The sequence below is a fragment of the Salmo salar genome, chromosome 10 (genome assembly GCF_965601325.2).
Source record: "Salmo salar chromosome 10, fSalSal1, whole genome shotgun sequence".
Classification (NCBI taxonomy): domain Eukaryota; kingdom Metazoa; phylum Chordata; class Actinopteri; order Salmoniformes; family Salmonidae; genus Salmo; species Salmo salar.
Window position 1 is genome coordinate 66,396,981 of NC_138300.1, and position 22,724 is coordinate 66,419,704.

Below are 22,724 nucleotides of genomic sequence, written 5' to 3' on the forward strand. Positions count from 1 at the left end.
GGGCATAAATTGGACAAACTGACTTGTTGGAAAGGTGGCATCCTATGATGGTGCCACGTTGAAAGTCACTGAGCTCTTCAGTAAGGCCATTTTTCTAAAGCCAATGTTTGTCTATGGAGATTGCATGGCTGTGTGCTCGACTTTATACACCTGTCAGCAACGTGTGTAGCTGAAATAGTCGAAACCACTACATTTGAAGGGGTGTCCACATACTTTTGTATATAGAGTATACTTAATGTTTTTCCCCCGCATGACGTACCAATTGTTAAACAAGGGCTTGCTGCAAGGAAACAAAATCAGATTGCAGCAGTTAACATAGCCTGGTCAGCAGTAGGGCCATAGCGTACATAACGCTGTCATCTGCATACAGATGACCGTTACAGGTTTTTTGCAAATAGACCAATAAATAGTGAAGCGTGAATAGTGAATAAAAATTGACCTGAGGGACACCTTTAGTAATATATAACAGTGCCCTGTCTGACTAATAGTTCCCAAACCACTTGCAAGACACCTGGTCGAGACCCATTTCAGACAACCTTTCATTGAGTAGAGGATGGCCTTCCCTGTGGCTCAGTTGGTAGAGCATGGTGTGTGCAACGCCAGGGTTGTGGGTTCGATTCCCACGGGGGGGGCAGTACAAAAAAAAAAAAAAAAAAAATGCATGAAATGAAAATGAAATGTATGCATTCACTACTGTAAGTCGCTCTGGATAAGAGCAACTTATGGATAATGTAAATGGATAATGTAAATGTATGGATAATATGGATAATGTAAATGTAAAAAAATGCATGGTTGACAGAATCAAAGGCCTTGGATAGGTCTATAAATATGGCAGCACAGTGATTCCTATGATCGAAGCAATTTAACACATAATTTAAGACAAGCGTAGCTGCTGAAACGGTGCCATGTCCAGGTCTGAAACAGACCTGCACATTAACAATATACTGTCATTTGAAGTTTAAAAAACTTCTTAAAAAAGGCAAGATAGTTCTGAAATTTGGTGATACTTATCTAGGTCAAAAGGAAAGTGCACGTGATCTTGATGCGCCTTTCCAATAAAAAACCATGGTCTTATTCTGATGAAATGAGAATCAATGCTTGAAAAACAAACACTCTCGCTCTTAACCATAATAATCTCATCATGAACAGTACCAGTCAAAGGTTCGACACACCTACTCATTCAAGGGGTTTTATTGATCTACATAGTAGAATAATAGTGAAGACATCAAAGCTGCTAAAACATATGAAATCATGTAGGAAAAAAGAAAAAAGAAATCATGTAGAGAAAATGTTTAAAAAAATACTGTTAAACAAATCAAAATATATTTTATATAAAATAGTCACCCTTTGCCTTGATGACAGCTTTGCACACTCTTGGCATTCTCTAAACCAGCTTCATCTGGAATGCTTTTCTAAACAGTCTTGAAGGAGTTCCCACATATGCTGAGCACTTGTTGACTGCTTTTCCTTCACTCTGCGGTCCAACTCATCCCAAATCATCTCAATTGGGTTGAGGTCAGGTGATTGTGGAGGCCAGGTCATCTGATGCAGCACTCCATCACTTTCCTTCTTGGTCAAATAGCCCTTACACAGACGAGGTGTGTGGAGTTACTGTCCTTTTGAAAAACAAATGATAGTGGGACTAAGCTCAAACCAGATGGGATGGCGTATATCTGCAGAATGCTGTGGTAGCCATGCTGGTTAAGTGTGCCTTCAATTCTAAATAAATCACAGTGTCACCAGTCTTTGTGAGACACGGCGGTTGGAAACCAAAATCGCAAACTTGGACTCCAGACCAAAAGGGCAGATTTCCACCAGTCTAATGTCCATTGCTTGTGTTTCTTGGCCCAAGCAAGTCACTTCTTCTTATTGGTGTCCTTTAGTAGTGGTTTCTTTGCAGCAATTTGACCATGAAGGCCTGATTCCTGCAGTCTCCTCTGAACAGTTGATGTTGAGATGTGTCTGTTACTTGAACTCTGTGAAGCATTTATTTGGGCTGCAATTTCTGAGGCTGGTAACTCTAATGAACTTACCTCTGCAAGCAGAAGTAACTCTGGGTCTTCCTTTCCTGTGGCAGTCCTCATGAGAGCCAGTTTCATCATAGACCTTGATGGTTTTTGCGACTGCACTTGAAGAAACTTTAAAAGTTCTTGACATTTTCCGGATTTACTGACCTTCATGTCTTAAAAGTAATGGACTGTCGTTTCTCTTGCTTATTTGAGCTGCTCTTTCCATATTATGGACTTGGTTTTTGTATACCACCCCTACCTTGTCACAACAACTGATTGGAATTTCTTTCCTTAATCCATTTGAGCCACAAATTAACTTTTAACAAGGCACACCTGTTAATTGAAATGCATTCCAAGTGACTACCTCATGAAGCTGTTTGAGAGAATGCCAAGCGTGTTCAAAGCTGTCATCAAGGCAAAGGGTGGCTACTTTGAAGACTCTCAAATATAAATGGTTGCTACATGATTCCATGTGTGTTATTTCATAGCTTTGATGTCTTCACTATTATTCTACAATGTAGAAAATAGTAAAAAATAAAGAAAAACCCTTGAATGAGTAGGTGTGTCCAAACTTTTGACCGGTACTGCATCTGTGAGCTGTTGGCTAGAGAGCATGTTCCAAGACCAGAGTTGGCACATTTGCTATTTAACTTAACAGTTTTTTGTGACAAAACTATCTGAAGAGTTGAATGCGTTGGAAACACATTGAACTTCAGATTTTTTTTATTCAGTACATGAAAACTTAAGCAAAAAAAGTATATATTGTGCACTGTGTCATCCCGCACTGATTTTTATCCGCAACAAGTCAGTTTTGTGGAAACACACCACCGGTAGGAATACTAATTTAAATTATGCAGATTTTTGAATATTAGCATGAAAATCTGTCACCAACTGGATGGAAACCTAGATACTGACGAAAAATGGTTCAAATGAAAACAAAAAAAAGTGCCTGGAAGTGAATCTCTGCAGTTTAGAGGTGAAAAAAAGGACTCCCTCTAAACCAATTTGAGAGTTAGGAATAGTGAAAACAAATTGCTATTTCTAAATTTGGTTGTTCATCAGTAGTTTATTTCTTATTATGTCAGTCACTAACAGACACTCAGTAAGTCGTATCAGCTAACATTTTTTTAGATTTGTAAATTAGTCTAGCAGCCAGCTGTCTAAAAACGTGTAGTAATCTTGGTCGAATTACCCACCAAGGGGGCCACCATCAATTTTTTCCCCTCACTCAGAGATCATGTTAAAAACTGCAAACATTTCTCTACACACTATGGCAAAATTGATATACTGAACAAAAATAAACAAAGTGTAAAGTGTTGGTCACATGTTTCATGAGCCTAAATTTTAAAAAAAGGGCCCACAAATGTTCATAACGAACAAAAAGCTTATTTCTCTCAGATTTTGCGAACAAATTTGTTAACATCCCTGCTTGTGAGCATTTTTCCTTTGTCAAGATAATCCATCCACCTGACAGGTGTGGCATATCAAGAAGCTGATTAAACAGCACGAACATTACATTACAAAGGTGCACCTTGTGCTGGGGGAAAAGGGCCACTAAAATGTGCAGTTATGTCACAACACAATGCCACAGATGTCTCAAGTTGAGGGAGCATGCAATTGGTATGCTGTCTGCAGGAATGTCCACCAAAGCGGTTGTCAGAGAACTTAATCTTCATTTCTTTACCATAAGCTGCCTCCAACATCGTTTTAGAGAACTTGGCAGTACGTCCAACCGGCCTCACAACCGCAGACCACGTGTAACCACGCCAGCCCAGGACCTCCACATCTGGCTTCTTCACCTGCGGGATGGTCTGAGACCTGCCACTCGGACAGCTGATGAAACTGAGGAGTATTTCTGACTGTAATAAAGCCCTTTTGTGGGGAAAAACTCATTCTGATTGGTTGCCCTGCCAGGCCCACCCATGGCTGTGCCTCTGCCCAGTCATGTGAAATCTATACATTAGAGCATTATGAATTCATGTCAATTGACTGACTTCCTTATATGAACTGTAACTCAGTATAATTGTTGAAATTGTTGCATGTTGAATTTGGTGGCTCTTTTTTTCCAATTTGGAGTGCTAGAGGGAATCTCCCAAATTCTGCCATACAGGCTAGGATTGGTGCATTTCTGTGCACACCCCAAAAATTCCAGGTGTAAAATTTCAGTGGGGCTTTTATCCCATGATTGTAAAAGGGACACCAAATTTTGCTGCCATATAGAAGGATTGGAGTTATGACAGAGTCAAATAATTTAAGCCAAATTCTTAACTGGTGCATTACATTTATACAGGGTCTATCTACTTATAGAAATGTATACAAGGTCACGAGTGGCGCAGCGGTGTAAGCCACTGCATCTCAGTGCTAGAGGCGTCACTACAGACAATAATTGTGTTATCTTGTCGTTAACTTTTACACATTTGTTTTCCTTAAAGATCACAATAATATCATAGACCTTGCCTCCTACACCACTTTGAAGCGGACATAATTCATAGCCAGAAAGAGGCCCTGAGAGAGGTAGCATGACTGTGTGTATCTCAGAGCAGCAGGGACACCCCACCAGAGAGCATTTCAGTAGGAAGCCAGAGTCACTAAGGAGGTCACCCCCAGAAAATGAAAGTTAACATAACATTCTAGAGCACCCTGCATGACTGGAGTCGTGTTTTCAATAAGCGCCAGCAGTCGGCTAAATAGCAGAAAACAAACTCATTGTCAGGAGACTACTTCTTTCATTTAAAATATTAAATAGGCTTCTTTTCATTTAAAAATGTCAATTCGGAAGTCAGAAAAGGTCTGTATAGCCTTCCCCACAGTAATTAACAATATGCATCTTCTTGTGATTTATTGATAGGACAGTCACAAAGCGAGCATTGACTAACAATGGCGTCGGAGAAGAAGGCTGACGTTCTACATGTCCCCAACCGATTGCGTTTTTTAATTCATTTATTTGTGTTGTTTGTAAAATATTTTAACTTTGTACATAATGTTGCCGCCATGACCGAAAAAAAATAACTTCTGGACTGCGATTCCTCACCACAAACTGGCAGAATCCTTTTTCTCCTTTAACGAGTCTGACGAGCCCAACACGAATGATATACTGATGTGTTTCTGAATGGACATAATGTTTATAGGCCCAGATCCCCGTGATTTGCGTGAAGAAGAAGCAGAGAAAAAGGGCCCAGAGGAAGGGCTGCCTTCAGAGAATTCGTAGCTGATCGAATAAACCTCCACTTCCTTCCATTCTGCTAGCAAACGTGCAATCTTTGGAGAATAAAATAGATGACCTATGCGGGAAGATTAAACTACCAACGGGACATTCAAAACTGTAATATCTTATGAATCATGAGGTCGTGGCTGGACAACGACACTATCAACATACAGCTGGCTGGTTATACGCTGTGCCGGCATGATAGAACAGCGGCATCTGGTAAGACAAGGGGCGGCTGACTATGTATTTTTGTAAATAGCAGCTGGTGCACAATATCTAAGGAAGTCTCGAGCTATTATTCACCTGAGGTAGAGTATCTCATGATAAGCTGTAGACCACACTACCTAGAGAGTTTCTGTATTTTTCGTAGCTGTTTACATACCACCAGTCAGAGGCCGGCACTAAGACAGCATTGAATGAGCTGTATTCCGCCATAAGTAAACAAGAAAACGCTCACCCAGAGGCAGCACTCCTAGTAGCCAGGGACTTTAACGCAGGGAAACTTAAATCGTTATATCAAACTTCCATCAACATGTTAAATGTGCAACCAGAGGGAATAAAATTTAAAAGACTCCAGACCACATTTACGCCACACACACACACACACACAGCTCTCCCTCGCCCTCCATTTGGCAAATATGACCATAATTCTATTCTCCTGATACCTGCTTACAAGCTAAAATTAAAACAGGAAGCACCAGTGACTAGTTCAATAAAAAATAGTGGTTAGACAAAGCAGATGCTAAGCTACAGGACAGTTTTGCAAGCACAGACTGGAATATGTTCCAGGATTCCTCCCTCCGTTGGAGTACACCACATTCAGTCATTGGATTCATCAATAAGTGTATCGATGACATCGTCCCCAAATTGACAGTACGTATATACCCCAACCAGAAGCCATGGATTACAGGCAACATCTGCACTGAGCTAAAGGCTTGAGCTGCCGCTTTCAAGGAGCGGGACTCTAACCCAGAAGTTTATAAGAAAGCATCAATACAGGACTAAGATCAAATCGTACTACACCCGACTTTGACGCTCCTCGGATGAAACATGCATGAGAGCACCAGCTGTTCCGGAAGACTGTGATCACGCTCTCTGCAGTCGATGTGAGGAAAACCTTTAAACAGGTCAACATTCACAAGGCCACGGGGCCAGACGGATTACTAGGATGTGTACTGCGAGCATGCTCTGACCAACTGGCAAGTGTCTTCACTGACATTTTCAACCTCTCCCTGTCCGAATCTGTAATACCAACAAGTTTTAAGCAGGCCACCATAGTGCCTGTGCCAAAGAACACTAAGGTAACCTGCCTAAATGACTACCAACCCGTAGCACTCACATCTGTAGCCATGAACTGCTTTGAAAGGCTGGTCATGGCTCACATCAACACCATTATCCCAGAAACCCTAGACCCACGCCAATATGCATACCCCACCAACAGATCCACAGATGATGCAATCTCTATTGCACGCCACACTGCCCTTTGCCACCTGGACAAAAGGAACACCTATGTGTTAATGCTATTCATTGACTACAGCTCAGCGTTCAACACCATAGTGCCCTCAAAGCACATCACTAAGCTAAGGACCCTGGGACTAAACACCTCCCTCTGCAACTGGATCCTGGACTTCCTGACGGGCCGCCCCCAGGGTGTAAGGGTAGGTAACAACACATCGACAACGCTGATCCTCAACACAGGGGCCCCTCAGGGGTGCATGCTCATTCCCCTCCTGTACTCCCTGTTCATTGACTGCACGGCCAGGCACGACTCCAACACCATCATTAAGTTTGCCATTGACAACAGTGGTAGGCCTGACCACCGACAATGATGAGATAGCTTATAGAGAGGGGGTCAGAGACCTGGCCGTGTGGTGCCAGGACAACAAACTCTCCCTCAACGTGATGAAGACAATGGAAATTATTGTGGACCACAGGACGGGGCTACAGTGGAGCAGGATGAAATCTTCAAGTTCCTTGTTCCAAGCACACCAAGACAGTCGTGAAGAGGGCACGACAAAACCTATTCCCCCTCAGGAGACTGAAAAGATTTGGTATAGGTCCTCAGATCCTTCAAAAGATCTACAGCTGCACCATCGAGAGCATCCTGACTGGATGCATCAATGCCTGATATGGCAACTGCCTGGGATCCAACCGCAAGGCACTACAGATGGCAGTGCAAATGGCCCAGTACATCACTGGGGCCAAGCTTCCTGCCATCCAGGACCGCTATACCAGGCGGTGTCAGAGGAAGGCCCCAAAAATGTTCAAAGACTGTTCTCTCTGCTACCGCACGGAAAGCGGTAGCAGAGCGCTAAGTCTATGTCCAAGAGGCTTCTAAACAGCTTCTACCCCCAAGCCACAAGACTCCTGAACATATAATCATAGGGTTACCTAGACTATTTGCACCCCCCCTATTTTACACTGCTGCTACTCTCTGTTGTCACCATCTATGCACGGTCACTTTAATAACTACATGTACAGTTGAAGTCGGAAGTTAACATACACCTTAGCCAAATACATTTAAACTCAGTTTTTCACAATTCCTGACATTTAATCCTAGTAGAAATTCCCTGTCTTAGGTCAGTTAGGATCACCACCTTATTTTAAGAATGTGAAATGTCAGAATAATAGTGGAGAGAATTATTTATTTCAGCTTTTATTTTGTTTCATCACATTCCCAGTGGGTCAGAAGCTAACATGCACTCAATTAGTATTTGGTAGCATTGCCATTAAATTGTTTAACTTGTCAAACATTTCGGGTAGCCTTCCACAAGCTTCCCACAATAAGTTGGGTGAATTTTGCTAGTTAAGAATTCTGAACTCTGGAGCAGCGGAAACGCGTTCTCTGGAGTGATGAATCACGCTTCACCATCTAGCAGTCCGACGGACAAATCTGGGTTTTGCAGGTCCCAGGAGAATGCTACCTGCCCAAATGCATAGTGCCAACTGTAAAGTTTGTTGGAGGATGAATAATAGTCTGGGGCTTTTTTTATGGTTTTGGGCTTGGCCCCTTAGTTCCAGTGAAGGGAAATCTTGAGCATACAATGACATTGTAGACAATTCTGTGCTTTCAACTTTTTGGGGGAAGGCCGTTTGCTGTTTCAGCATGACAATGCCCCATGCACAAAGCGAGGGCCATATAGAAATGGTTTGTCGAGATTGGTGTGGAAGAACTTGACTGGCCGGAACAGAGCCCTGACCTCAACCCCATCAAACACCTTTGGGAGGAATTGGAGTGCCGACTGAGAGCCAGGCCTAATCACCCAACCTCAGTGCCCGACCTCACTAATGCTCTTTGTGACTGAATGGAAGCAAGTCCCTGCAGCAATGTTCCAACATCTAGTGGAAAGCCTTCCCAGAAGAGTGGAGGCTGTTATAGCAGCAAAGGGGGATCAACTCTATATTAATGCCCATGACTTTGGAATGAGATGTTCGACGAGGTGTCCACATACACTACATTACCAAAAGTATATTTTCAGGAGTTATAAATGTTGGTAACGCATTTGTTAATGATCAGTGGATTGACACTTTAAAATAAGGTATCTTTTAGCAGTTATACATATGGGTAAATCATTTAGAGATTTGAGAGTTCACTCAGACCTTAAACATACTTATAGGGAGTATTGAGTACTCATCACTACATACACAAGAGACAAATCAACACTTTGTTAAACAATGCAACAAGAAATAATAAAATAATACGAATATAAAGTAAATGACTCGGTAGAATAAACCTTTTTGCAAAAGTATAAAACAGGAAGGCACAATTTATAGTCCAATATTTACACGTTTTGGGAAAGGGGGACAAGTGTTAAGATTTGCAGAATTTAGCTATCATAATAACAGTCTGATAGCAGCAGTTGTGACGTGTGAGTAGCATGAGTGTGTGTGTGTGGTGTGTGTGTGTGTGTGTGTGTGTGTGTGTGTGTGTGTGTGTGTGTGTGTGTGTGTGTGTGTGTGTGTGTGTGTGTGTGTGCATGCACGCACAAGCTAAGGGGCAGAGAATCAGGGCTTGTGATCAGTCCAGTTCAAGTGTTCAGCAGTCTGATTGCTTGTTGATAAAAAAGTGGTCTCGGAGCCTGTTGGTATCAGAACTCATGCTTCGATACAGACTTCCCAACGGTAAGGGAGTGAACAGCTTGTGGCTGGGGTCCTTGATGATGCTGCAGGTCATCCTCAGACACAGCTTTGAGTATATGTCCTGGATGAATGTTAGCACGGTCCCACTGATGTACTGGGTCGTCTTCACCACCCGCTGAAGGGCCTTACGGTGGTGGATGGCGATATACCCGTACCAGGCCGTGATGCAACGGGTCAGGACGTTCTTGATGGTGCAGCGGTAGTTTTTGGACAGGACCCAGCTGTCTCAGAATAATCTCAGCTGTGCATAAGTGTTCTAAGCGTAGACTAGGCCTAGTTGACGTGAAATATACAGTTAAATCTCATAACCGTTGGCAGGACTTTCACTCGCCAAGACAAACATGGGAGAGGCAGAATGTAAACATGCCTCCTGCCTGATAAGAGAGGGCGAATCGCTTGCTACATGACTACTTACCTACCATTTCAGCCTGTCCAACATTCTGTCTTTGTGTGTTAGGACATAGAGCTTGCCATTACTGCTTAATTAGTCTCTTGTATATCTATTTGTGGAATAGGTTGTGTTATTTCTATGCATTATTTATAAGTGCCACACATTGCCTTGTGAATATAATTCGGAGCTGGAGATTTTAATCTGTTAACATCAACTATTTCAGAGTTTGCGACTTGCTAAATAAATGTTGGACTTAAAAAACAGAACAAATACGCATCTCAATCCCAATAACAGCTGAATATTCCCACAGCGGTTTGTTCACATACTCAACGTGGATCACGATGACAACTAGGAAACGACCAGGAAAGCCCACAACCTAAACATCCACTGTGCTAATGAGAGAATACAAAAACGTCTAAATCACCTTTTCATTATAGGGTTTTTCTTATGTATAAAATGTAAACGTTTCCTGCAGGCAAACTGTGTTACTGTGCTTTCTATAGCAGCCTGGGGTATCATTATAACCATCTGTCCCAGAACAACCTCCCAAACATCTACTCCCTTCAACCTCAGACACACCCTCGCCTGAGGATCCTAGTTCAGTCTTCAGCGGTTCCCTGCTTTATTTCAGAGGACACACCTGACCTGCAGTCAGTTCACTCATGTGGCAATGTCCTCCTCAGGAGAGAATAACTAAGCCAAATCAATAGGTTAGGTGAAGGTTTACTGATTTAGGTTTAATGATTTACATTTTGGCTACAAATGACAATAGGTAAAACACTTTAGGCCTATATGAAATGCGGCAAAAGACCATTAAAAAAGTTGCGGCATTTAAAGAGAATAAAATGCACTATGCACCTTTTGGGACATGCCCCACTTCCAATTTCTGCCTGCGCTCAAACATGACTCACCCTCATAAAACATGCGTGCCATACTGAAACAAGAGTTTTGCTGCCATCAGCTTGGCCCAGAAACTAGCTCTGTTATGCAACACCACACTCCCACTAGTTTATACCAGGTAAACAGGTGTGTACGTGTGTGTGGCACAAAAGCTACATTCTCACTACTGCTAGCTAACACACAGACTGATTGTAGCAGTGAGCTCAGCTTACCTTTCACCTGATCTGCACAGGATACCACATCCAGAAGCCTACGTAAGAACAGTCTGCCTTACCTTGGGAGAGAGAGAAGTTTAATTCTGAATCACATGCGCCTTATGAATCACAGGCAGAGGCTGCACGTCCCTCCCACAGACACACACCCTCCATATCACAAAACCAACTCCTAAGCCCCACCCAGTTGTCCTGAAAGAGCAGAAACAGGAAGCATGTATGTCTCCCTGGGTAGATCAAGCTTCCCGTTTACCCTGTTAGTGATGAAAACCACAGTACAGATACAGCACGTCTGATTTGACTGGTCCAAATGCCTCAGCAGCCTTTTATTCTGAATGAAGAAACCTTGAAATAGTCCACTGAAATAGGTTAGTCCATGTTTTGGCAGGAATAATTGTTAAGTGTTGGTCCCATGTTTCATGAGCTGAAATAAAAGGATTCTAGAAATGTGGAATACTGATCAATATTTCTGTCTATAATAAAGCATTGGGTATTGAGTATAATGATACCCCCATTTCATTGATCCCCAATCCTTAGGTAAAGCTATGCAGTGCAATATGAATGTCAACACACAATAGGCTGACCGGGGAGGTGATTTCACACAGTCACAGTCCTGCGATAAGAGCTACAACGCTAATATTTGGGTAAACTCTTCACAGTTGTGTTCTGTGGGTGTCACCGAGTAGACTGATACCCCATTTCATTGCTTCACATTCCAATGCTTCACATTCCAATATTGTTTAACATTATCTAATCTAAATATGGCATGATTCCACCAATTGTAACATTCTGCATCACTTTCAAATAGGTACTTTTATTTTGAAGGAAAACCGCAAATTCCACTATTGTGCGTAATCCTTATTGTGGCTAGCTTCACAAAACATAACCCGGTCCGGCGAGCGTCACTAGCCAGATGAAGCTAGCTGGCTGCTTATAACTTTAGCTTTGGTCAACAGGGTTAAGTAGCTGGCTAACTATTTACTTTCATGAACTGAAGTTCAATTTCAATAGGCGAACAACAAGTGGCTACCTAGCTAATACTTACGCACAAGGATTCCTAAATCATTGCTAAGAATAATGAAAATGACAGCAGTTTCTACTGGTCGTTGTTTTCAGGCTGGTTGAATTGGTGCTAGCTAGGTACCACGCTAAAGCTAGCTAGCTACCCCAGAAGTTGCGGTTGAACAAATAATGCTTTATTACCATCGCGGGATTGTAAACACATCGTTCGTGGTCGGTGTTTGCAGAGACTTTTTTGTACAGCTTTGACAGTGCTACTGATAGTAGTGGTGGCGCTTGGCTTGCACGTGCAAATACAGAACACACAACATTCTATAATAGAACTTATTTGACGTGTCAAATTAAAAGCTTATTTAAAGCGTCAAATAGTGTTATTTGACGTGTATCTTTTTTGACACGCAAAGACCCAAACGCCGTTCCATAGTATGTCATGTGACGCTATTACTGTGTAACTCCGGTAGGTCAACATGTGTACTGGTGCTCGACCAGTTGGCGAAAGCCAACATCACCCACAACAGAGAACGGTTGATTGTCAACGGCAATAAATTCCATTATCTTGGCATTAATGGATTTCGCCTTGTCTCGAGTTGTCGCCTAAATTTTCTTACTCTTTCAAATGACTGCTCGACTTGTTGACTACTCGATCCACACAGCAGACATTGTGGGCTAGGTTAGGAATGATGTGTTGCACGTGTAGCGCAAAATTTGACGTAGCGTCATTATGTCATGTACCTACGTTATATAGGTATGCACGGTAGCTTTGAAATCAGTGTTAAACTAGACATCGGGCCGATCCCGATGTTGGCATTTTTAGCAAATTTCGGCAGATTCCGATACGTTCACCGATATATCGTGCATCACTAAACAAATAACTATTGTTGTTATGTTTTACATGGATATATTTCCATTATTATTTCTTCATGCAATTCATGCTTTACAATTGTTTATGCAATATTTATCAAGCGTTGGTGGTTAAAGTGCATTCGGAAAGTATTCAGACCCCTTAAATTTTTCCACGTTACATTACAGCCTTATTCTAAAAAACATAAATTAATCTGTCTTTCATCAATCTAAACACAATACCCCATAATGACGAAGCAAAAACAGTTTTTTGGAAATTTAAGCAAAGAAAAAATATTTAAAAAAATAATCACATTTACATAAGTATTCAGACCCTTTACTCAGTACTTTGTTGAAGCACCTTTGGTAGCGATTACAGCCTCGAGTATTCTTCAGTATGACGCTACAGGTTTGGCACACCTGTATTTGGGGAGTTTCTCCAATTCTTCTCTGCAGATCCTCTCAAGCTCCATCAGGTTGGATGGGAACCGTAACTGTGGCTAGGCCACTCAAGGACATTCAGAGACTTGACCCGAAGTCACTCCTGCGTTGTCTTGGCTGTGTGCTTAGGGTCATTGGCCTGTTGGAAAGTGAATGGACCCCAGTCTGAGGTCCTGAGTGCTCTGGAGCAGGTTTTCATCAAGGATCTCTCTATACTTTGCTCTATACATTTTTGACTTGATCCTGACAAGTCTCCCAGTCCCTGCCCTGAAAAACATCCACACAGCATGATGCTGCCACCACCATGCTTCACCTTAGCGATAGTGCCAGATTTCCTCCAGATGTGACAGTTGGCATTCAGTTCAAAGAGTTCAATCTTGGTTTAATCAGACCACAGATTGTCAGAGTCCTTTAGATGCCTTTTGGCAAACCCAAAAGGGATGTCATGTGCCTTTTACTGAGGAGTGGCTTCCGTCTGGCCACTATCATAAAGGCCTAATTGGCGGAGTGCTGCAGAGATGGTTGTCCTTATGGAAGGTTCTCCCATCTCCACAGAGGAACTCTGGAGCTCTGTCAGAGTGACCATCAGGTTTTTGGTCACCTCCCTTACCAAGGCCCTTCTCCCCCGATTGCTCAGTTTAGCCAAGTGGCCAGCTCTAGGAGGTTCCAAACTTCTTCCCTTTAAGAATGATGGAGGCCACTGTGTTCTTGTGGACCTTAAATGTTGCAGACATGTTTTGGTACCCTTCCCAGATCTGTGCCTTGACACAATTCTGTCTCAGAGCTCTACGGATAATTCCTTCGACCTCATGGCTTGGTTTTTGCGCTGACATGCACTGTCAACTGTGGGACATTATATAGACAGGTGTGTGTGTGCGCCTTTCCAAATCATGTCCAATCAATTGAATTTGCCACAGGTGGACTCCAATCAAGTTGTAGAAACATCAAGGATGATCAATGGAAACAGGATGCATCTGAGCTTAATTTTGAGTCTCATAGCAGAGTCCCTGAATATTTATGTAAATAAGGTATTCGTTTCATGTTTAATACATTTACAAGAATTTCTAAACCTGTTTTTTCTTTGTCATTATGGGGTATTGTCTGTAGTTTCCTGAGTGTTCGTTTTATTTTTGTATTCTCTTATGAAAACAAGTCTGACGCTGCGTAATGGGCAGGTCTGTCTCACTGTCTAGAGGTTCTGGCTGCGATGATTGGATAGAGCACAATCAGCCCAGCTGCTTCTCAAGTGTTAGCGGGCACTGGGCATGATCGTAATCCATACCCAACCTACCAGTAAGTCATGACAAACTCTTGTACAAAACTCAAAATTGTTTTGGACAATATTGACTTTATGAACAAAGTTATCAGATTCACACTGTAGTCAGAGTGACACTAGATGATAGTTTTCGGTCTCTTATCGATGCCACATAGGTCATTTTTAAAACAAGTGAAGTTGGTTCTAAAAAGGGAGATGACCTTTAATCAGTAGTTTTGAAAAGGCTTATAATTTTGAAAAGGATTATAAACAAACATTGACCTTGTGGTATTTCACTGATGAAGGACAAGTTATTTTAATTAAACTAATTTTGAGAGGGCCTGAAGCACTCCACCAATCAGGCATTTATGGTAGAGTGGCCAGACGGAAGCCACTCCTCAGTAAAAAGGCACATGACAGTCAGCTTGGAGTTAGCCAAAAGGCACCTAAAGACTCTCACACCATGAGAAATAAGATTCTCTGCTCTGATGAAACCAAGATTGAACCCTTTGGCCTGAACGCCAAGCGTCACGTCTGGAGGAAGCTTGGCACCATCCCTACGGTGAAGCATGGTGGTGGCAGCATCATGCTGTGGGGATACTTTTCAGCGACAGGGACTGGGAGACTAGTCAGGATCGAGAGAAAGATGAGCAGAGCAAAGTACAGAGAGATCCTTGATAGGATCAGAGAAAAGTAGAGAAAAAACCTGCTCCAGTGTGCTCAGGACCTAAGACTGGGGCGAAGGGTCACCTTCCAACAGGTCAAACACCCGAAGCACACAGCCAAGACAACGCAGAAGTGGCTTCGGGACAAGTCTGAATGTCCTTGAGTGGCCCAGCCAGAGCCCGGACTTGAACCCTATCAAACATCTCTGGAGAGACCTGAAAATAGCTGTGCAGCGACGCTCCCCATCCAACATGACAGAGCTTGAGAGTATCTGCAGAGAAGAAATGGGAGGTACTTTCCAAATATAGGTGTGCCAAACTTGTAAATAGCCAACTTTATTTCAGTTGGAATGCATTGTTTCCAATAGCTTTTTTTTGGTAGAACGACTGAGGTTACTTCTGGTGAATACATATTTTCTAAAGGACATCCTACTCCAAAATACACTACCAGTTTTAGAACAAATACTCATTCAAGGGTTTTTCTTAATTTTTACTATTTTCTACATTGTAGAATTATAGTGAAGACACCAAAACTATGAAATAACACATATGGAATTATGTAGTAACTAAAAGTGTTAAACAAATCAAAATATATTTTAGATTTTAGATTGTTCAAAGTAGCCACCCTTTGCCTTGATGACAGCTTTGCACACTAGGCACTCTCTCAACCAACTTCACCTGGAATGCTTTTCCAACAGTCTTGAAGGAGTTCACATATATGCTGAGCACTTGTTGGCTGCTTTTCCTCCACTCTGTGGTCCAACTCATCCCAAACCATCTGAACTGGGTTGAGGTTGGGTGATTGTGGAGGCCAGGTCATCTGATGCAGCACTCCATCACTCTCGATCTTGGTCAAATAGCCCTTAAACAGCTTAGAGGTGTGTTGGGTCAACGTCCTGTTGAAAAACAAAGGATAGTCCCACTAAACGCAAACCAGATGGGATGGTGTATTGCTGCAGAATGCTGTGGTAGCCATGCTGGTTAAGTGTGCCTTGAATTGTAAATAAATCAACAGTGTCACCAGCAAAGCACCCCCACACCATCTCCTCCATGATTTAAGGTGGGAAATACACATGCGGAGATCATCCGTTCACCCACACCGCGTCTCACAAAGACATCTCCAATTTGGACTCCAGACCAAACGACAAATTTCCACCAGTCTAGTTTCTTGGCCCAAGCAAGTCTCTTCTTATTGGTGTCCTTTAGTAGTGGTTTCTTTGCAGCAATTTGACAATGAAGGCCTGATTCACGCAGTCTCCTCTGAACAGTTGATGTTGCGATGTGTCTTACTTGAACTCTGTGAAGCATTTATTTGGGCTGCAATTTCTGAGGCTGGTAACTCTAATGAACTTATCCTCTACAGCAGAGGTAACTGGGTCTTCCTTTCCTGTGGACTTGGTCTTTTACCAAATAGGGCTATTTTCTGTATACCACAAATTAACAAGGCACACCTGTTAATTGAAATTAATTCCAGGTGACTACCTCATGAAGCTGATTGAGAGAATGCCAAGAGTGTGCAAAGCTGTCATCAAGGCAAAGGGTAGCTACTTTGAACAATCTTAAAAATGTACAATATATTTTGATTTAACACTATTTAAGATTCTTCAAAGTAGCCACCCTTTGCCTTGACAGCTTTTTACACTCTTGGCATTCTCTCAGCTTCACCTGCTTTTCCAACAGTCTTGAAGGACTTCCCGCATATGCTGAGCACTTGCTGGCTGATTAACCAACTTTTGACTGGTACTGTACATTACATTTGTCATTTAGCAGATGCTCTTATCCAGAGTGACTTACAGGAGCAATAAGGGTTAAGTGCCTTGCTCAAGGGTACAGACAGATTTTTCACCTAGTCTGCTCGGGGATTCGAACCAGCAACCTCTCAGTTACTGGCCCAATGCTCTTAACCACTAGGCTACCTGTATCGCTTCAAATGGAAAATATTATTACATTAACAGGTTTTGTATTTCAGGAATTCATTTTGGAAGTACCCCAAATCCACTGTTTAATGATTGAACCATTTTAACCATTTATTGTTGTCATAGGCTCCCATGCATTTGAAATGAGAGCTTGTCTTGGTGACAGACACAAGCTTGGTTAGCAACAGTTGCCATCCTCCAGAAAGCTGAAGTTGGTTAGTCAGCAAGTCAATCAAATGCCCACAATTCTAGGACGGGACAATCGGTCAATTGAGATCAACTGTGCGTGTGATCTTTTGCCAATATTGATGATATGAGCCTGCATCTATGGTTTAAGAGATCACCTTGTGGTATTACAGTGGTCATGGGTTCAATTGGTCCATCATGGTGAACTGTGTCTGCAGTTCAGATCAATAATAATAGAAAATAACGGATCGATGACATAATGTTCACTAGAAGTCGACCGATTAATCGGCCAAGTTTTCATAACAAATCGGTAATCTGCATTTTTGGGCACCGATCGTGGCCGATTACATTGCACTCCACGAGGAGACTGCGTGGCAGGCTGACTACCTATTATGCGAGTGCAGAAAGGAGCCAAGGTAAGGTGCTAGCTAGCATTAAATGTATCCTATAAAAAAAACTCTATCTTAACATAATCATTAGTTAACTACACATGGTTGAAGATATTACTATTTTATCTAGTTTGTCCTGAGTTGCATATAATCGTTGGGGTGCCTGTAATTTATAATTAAATCACAGGCTATTTCGCCAAACGGGTGATTTAACAAGCACATTCGCGAAAAAAAGCACTGTCGTTGCACCAATGTGTACCTAACCATAAACATCAACGTCTTTCTTAATCAATACACAAGTATGTATTTTTAAACCTGCATATTTAGTTAATATTGCCTGCAAACATGAATTTCTTTTAACTAGGGAAATTGTGTCACTTGTCTTGCATTCTGTGCAACAGAGTTAGGGTATATGCAGCAGTTTGGGCCGCCTGGCTCGTTACGAACTGTGTGAAGACTATTTCTTCCTAACAAAGACAGCCAACTTCGCCAAACGGGGGATGATTTAACAAAAGTGCATTTGCGAAAAAAAGCACAATCGCTGCACGAACGTACACATCCATAAACATCGATGCCTTTCTTAAAATTAATACAAAGATGTATATATTTTTAAACCTGCATATTTAGTTCAAAGAAATTCATGTTAGCAGGCAATATTAAACTAGGGAAATTGTGTCACTTCTCTTGCGTTCATTGCACGCAGAGTCAGGGAATATGCAACAGTTTGGGCCACAAGGCTCTTCGCGAACTAATTTGCCAGAATTTTACGTAATTATGACCTAGCATTGAAGGTTGTGCAAAGTAATTTAGACTTATGGATGCCACCCGTTAGATAAAATACGGAACGGTTCCGTATTTCACTGAAAGGATAAACGGATTTGACCATATTAATGACATAAGGCTCATATTTCTGTGTTTTTATTATATTATAATTAAGTCTATGATTTAATAGAGCAGTGTGAATGAGCAGTGGTAGGTAGGCAGCAGCAGGCTCGTAAGCATTCATTCAAACAGCACTTTCCTGCGTTTGCCAGCAGCTCTTCACAATGCATAAAAGCATTGCACTGTTTATGACTTCAAGCCTACCAACTCCCGAGATTAGGCTGGCAATACTAAAGTACCTATTAGAACATCCAACAGTCAAAGGTATATAAAATACAAATGGTATAGAGCGAAATAATCCTATAATAACTACAACCTAAAACTTCGTACCTGGGAATATTGAAGACTCATGTTAAAAGGAACCACCAGCTTTCATATATTCTCATGTTCTGAGCAAGGAACTTAAACATTAGCTTTTTTACATGGCACATATTGCACTTTTACTTTCTTCTCCAGCACTGTGTTTTTGCAATATCTAAACCAAATTGAACATGTTTTATTATTTATTTGAGACTAAATTGACTTTATTGATGTATTATATTAAGTTAAAATAAAAGTGATCATTGTTCATTCAGTATTGTTGTAATTGTTATTATTACAAATATTTAAAAAATATTTAAAAAATGTAAACAAAGATTTTTTTAAAGATTTGAAAAAATTACAAATAAAATACAAAAAAAGTTGCCCGATTAATCGGTATCGGCTTTTATGGTCCTTCAATAATCGGTATCTGCGTTGAAAAATCATAATCGGTCGACCTCTAAAGTTCACATCCTCCACCCGTCTATAATGGCTGTAGTCAGGTGATTGGGGACTTCCCAGTGGACCAGTCACATGCTGAAACCAGAGGTCTCCCTAATACGGGCAAAAGTGCAAGCAGGTGTCACAAGTTCTCCTTTAGGTAATCTGACCCACCACTGACTGGCACTTTCCGCTGTTCCTGTTCTGTGTCACCTCTGAAACCCACACACCCTCTCCACATAGGGTTGCACGTTAGACTGAAACTTCAGTACTTTTCGATACTACAACATGAAAAATGGTTCAATATTAAAATTGTAACTTTTGGTTTGTCTATCAAATGTGTCTCACGTCTGGAAATTAACTAAATGTATTGAACTTAAACTTGGGCAAATTAATTGTCTATCATAAGACATGAACAGAATGCATCAGTGATTCCCTGAAACTTTCTGAAGAGGCAATGGCATGGGAATGCTCCATCTGTGTGGTGTGTGCATGCATGTCCACCGTTAGCGATGCTATTTATAACCATATTCGGATGAACGGAAAGGCTTTCCTAAAAACTGTCTCAATTAAAAAGTTAGGCTACTTTCTAGTTATGCCTACCGCACCTGCAGAATCAGGAGCGTTTGCATCAATCCAGTGGCCATTGGCTTTAAAAAAGTCCATCACATCTACAGGTGAAGCAGGAAGTTTACATACACCTTAGCAAAATACATTTAAACTCAGTTTCTCACCATTCCTGACATTTAATCAGAGTAAAAATTCCCTGTTTTAGGTCAGTTAGGATCACCACTTTATTTTAAGAACGTGAAATGTCAGAATAATAGTAAAGAACATTTATTTCAGCTTTTATTTACTGTCACATTCCCAGTGGGTAAGAAGTTTACATGCACTCAATTAGTATTTGGTAGAATTGCCTTGAAATTGTTTAACTTGTTATGGATAGGGGGCAGTATTTTCACGGCCGGATTAAAAAAAAAAACTTACCCGATTTAATCTGGTTATTACTCCTGCCCAGAAACTAGAATATGCATATAATTAGTAGCTTTGGATAGAAAACACTCCAAAGTTTCTAAAACTGTTTGAATGGTGTCTGAGTATAACAGAACTCATTTGGCAGGCCAAAACCTGAGAAGATTCTGTACAGGAAGTACCCTGTCTGACCATTTCTTGGCCTTCTTTGTCATCTCTATCCAAAACAAAGGATCTCTGCTGTAACGTGACACTTTCTAAGGCTCCCATAGGCTCTCAGAAGGCGCCAGAATGTTGAATGATGACTCTGCAGTTACTGTCTGAAAAACAGTAGTGCATTTGGTAAGTGGTCGATCTGAGAACAATGAAACGGGCGCTTGCACGTGAAGAGTACATTTTACTTTTTCAGTCTTTGAACGAAAACAACGACTCCCGGTCGGAATATTATCGCCATTTTACGAGAAAAATCGCATAAAAATTGATTTTAAACAGCGTATGACATGCTTCGAAGTACGGTAATGGAATATTTTGAATTTTTTTTGTCACGATACGCGTCCACGCGTCGCCCTTCGTTACCCTTCGGATAGTGTCTTGAACGCACGAACAAAACGCCGCTATTTGGATATAACTATGGATTATTTGGAACCAAACCAACATTTGTTGTTGAAGTAGAAGTCCTGGGAGTGCATTCTGACGAAGAACAGCAAAGGTAATCCAATTTTACTTATAGTAAATCTGAGTTTGGTGAGTACCAAACTTGGTGGGTGTCAAATTAGCTAGCCCGTGATGGCGAGCCATCTACTCAGAATATTGCAAAATGTGCTTTCACCGAAAAGCTATTTTAAAATCGGACATAGCGATTGCATAAAGGAGTTCTGTATCTATAATTCTTAAAATAATTGTTATGTTTTTTATCAACGTTTATCGTGAGTAATTTAGTAAATTCACCGGAAGTGTTCGGTGGGAATGCTAGTTCTGAAAGTCACATGCTAATGTAAAAAATTGGTTTTTGATATAAATATGTACTTGATTGAACAAAACATGCATGTATTGTATAACATAATGTCATAAGAGTGTCATCTGATGAAGATCAAAGGTTAGTGCTGCATTTAGCTGTGGTTTTGGTTTTTGTGACATTATATGCTAGCTTGAAAAATGGGTGTCTGATTATTTCTGGCTGGGTACTCTGCTGACATAATCTAATGTTTTGCTTTCGTTGTAAAGCCTTTTTGAAATCGGACAGTGTGGTTAGATAAAGGGGAGTCTTGTCTTTAAAATGGTGTAAAATAGTCATATGTTTGAAAAATTGAAGTTTTCGGATTTGAGGAGTTTGTATTTCGCGCCACGCCTTATCATTGGATATTGGAGTGGTGTTCCGCTAGCGGAACGTCTAGATGTAATGGTCAAACGTCATTTCGGGTAGCCTTCCACAAGCTTCCCACAATAAGTTGGGTGAATTTTGGCCCATTCCTCCTGACAGAGCTGGTGTAACTGAGTCAGGTTTGTAGGCCTCCTTGCTCACACACGCTTCTTCAGTTCTGCCCACAATTTTTTTTATGGGATTGAGGTCAGGGCTTGTGATAGCCACTCCAATACCTTGACTTTGTTGTCCTTAAGCCATTTTCCCACAACTTTGGAAGTATGCTTGGGGTCATTGTCCATTTGGAAGACCCATTTTCAACCAAACTTTAACTTCCTGACTGATGTCTATAGATTTCACTTCAACATATCCACAATTTCCCTTCCTCATGATGCCATCTATTTTGTGAAGTGCACCAGTCCCTCCCGCAGCAAAGCACTCCCATAACATGATGCTGCCACCCCCGTGCTTCACGGTTGGGATGGTGTTCTTCGGCTTGCAAGCGTCCCCCTTTTTCCTCCGAACATAACGATGGTCATTATGGCCAAACAGTTCTATTTTTGTTTCATCAGACCAGAGGACATTTCTCCAAAAAGTACAATCTTTGTCCCCATGTGCAGTTGCAAACCGTAGTCTGGCTTTATGGCAGTTTTGGAGCAGTGGCTTCTTCCTTGCTGAGCGTCCTTTCAGGTTATGTCGATATAGGACTCGTTTTACTGTGGCTATAGATACTTTTGTACCTGTTTCCTCCAGCATCTTCACAAGGTCCTTTGCTGTTTTTCTGGGATTGATTTGCACTTTTCACACCAAAGTACGTTCATCTCTAGGAGACAGAACGCGTCTCCTTCCTGAGCGGTATGACGGCTGCGTGGTCCCATGGTGTTTACACTTGCTTACTATTGTTTGTACAGATGAACGTGGTACCTTCAGGCGTTTGGAAATTGTTCCCAAGGATAAACCAGACTTGTGGAGGTCTACAATTTTTTCTGAGGTCTTGGCTGATTTTGTTTGATTTTCCCATGATGTCAAGCAAAGAGGCACTGAGTTTGAAGGTAGGCCTTGAAATACATCCACAGGTACACCTCCAATTGACTCAAATGATGTCAATTAGCCTATCAGAAGCTTCTAAAGCCATAACATCAAGGCACAGTCAACTTAGTGCATGTAAACTTCTGACCCACTGGAATTGTGATACAGTGA

The 22,724-nt window shown here is 41.5% G+C and overlaps 1 protein-coding gene across 4 annotated transcripts in view; it reads right to left on the reverse strand.

The window, feature by feature from the left end:
* The window catches only part of osbpl5 (oxysterol binding protein-like 5), a 165,611-nt gene that overhangs the window by 130,734 nt on the left and 12,153 nt on the right, over positions 1-22,724 (reverse strand). The window contains exons 2-3 of one of the 4 annotated variants that reach the window (XM_082957121.1): positions 15,757-15,974; positions 10,858-10,919 (exon numbers count right to left, since the gene is read on the reverse strand). The exons of 1 other annotated variant lie outside the window; for it this stretch is intronic. The gene's annotated coding sequence lies outside the window, so the exon portion shown is untranslated. The remainder of the gene's footprint in view (positions 1-10,857; positions 10,920-15,756; positions 15,975-22,724) is intronic. 2 more of the 4 variants (XM_014123857.3, XM_082957122.1) reach the window with 2 other exon arrangements.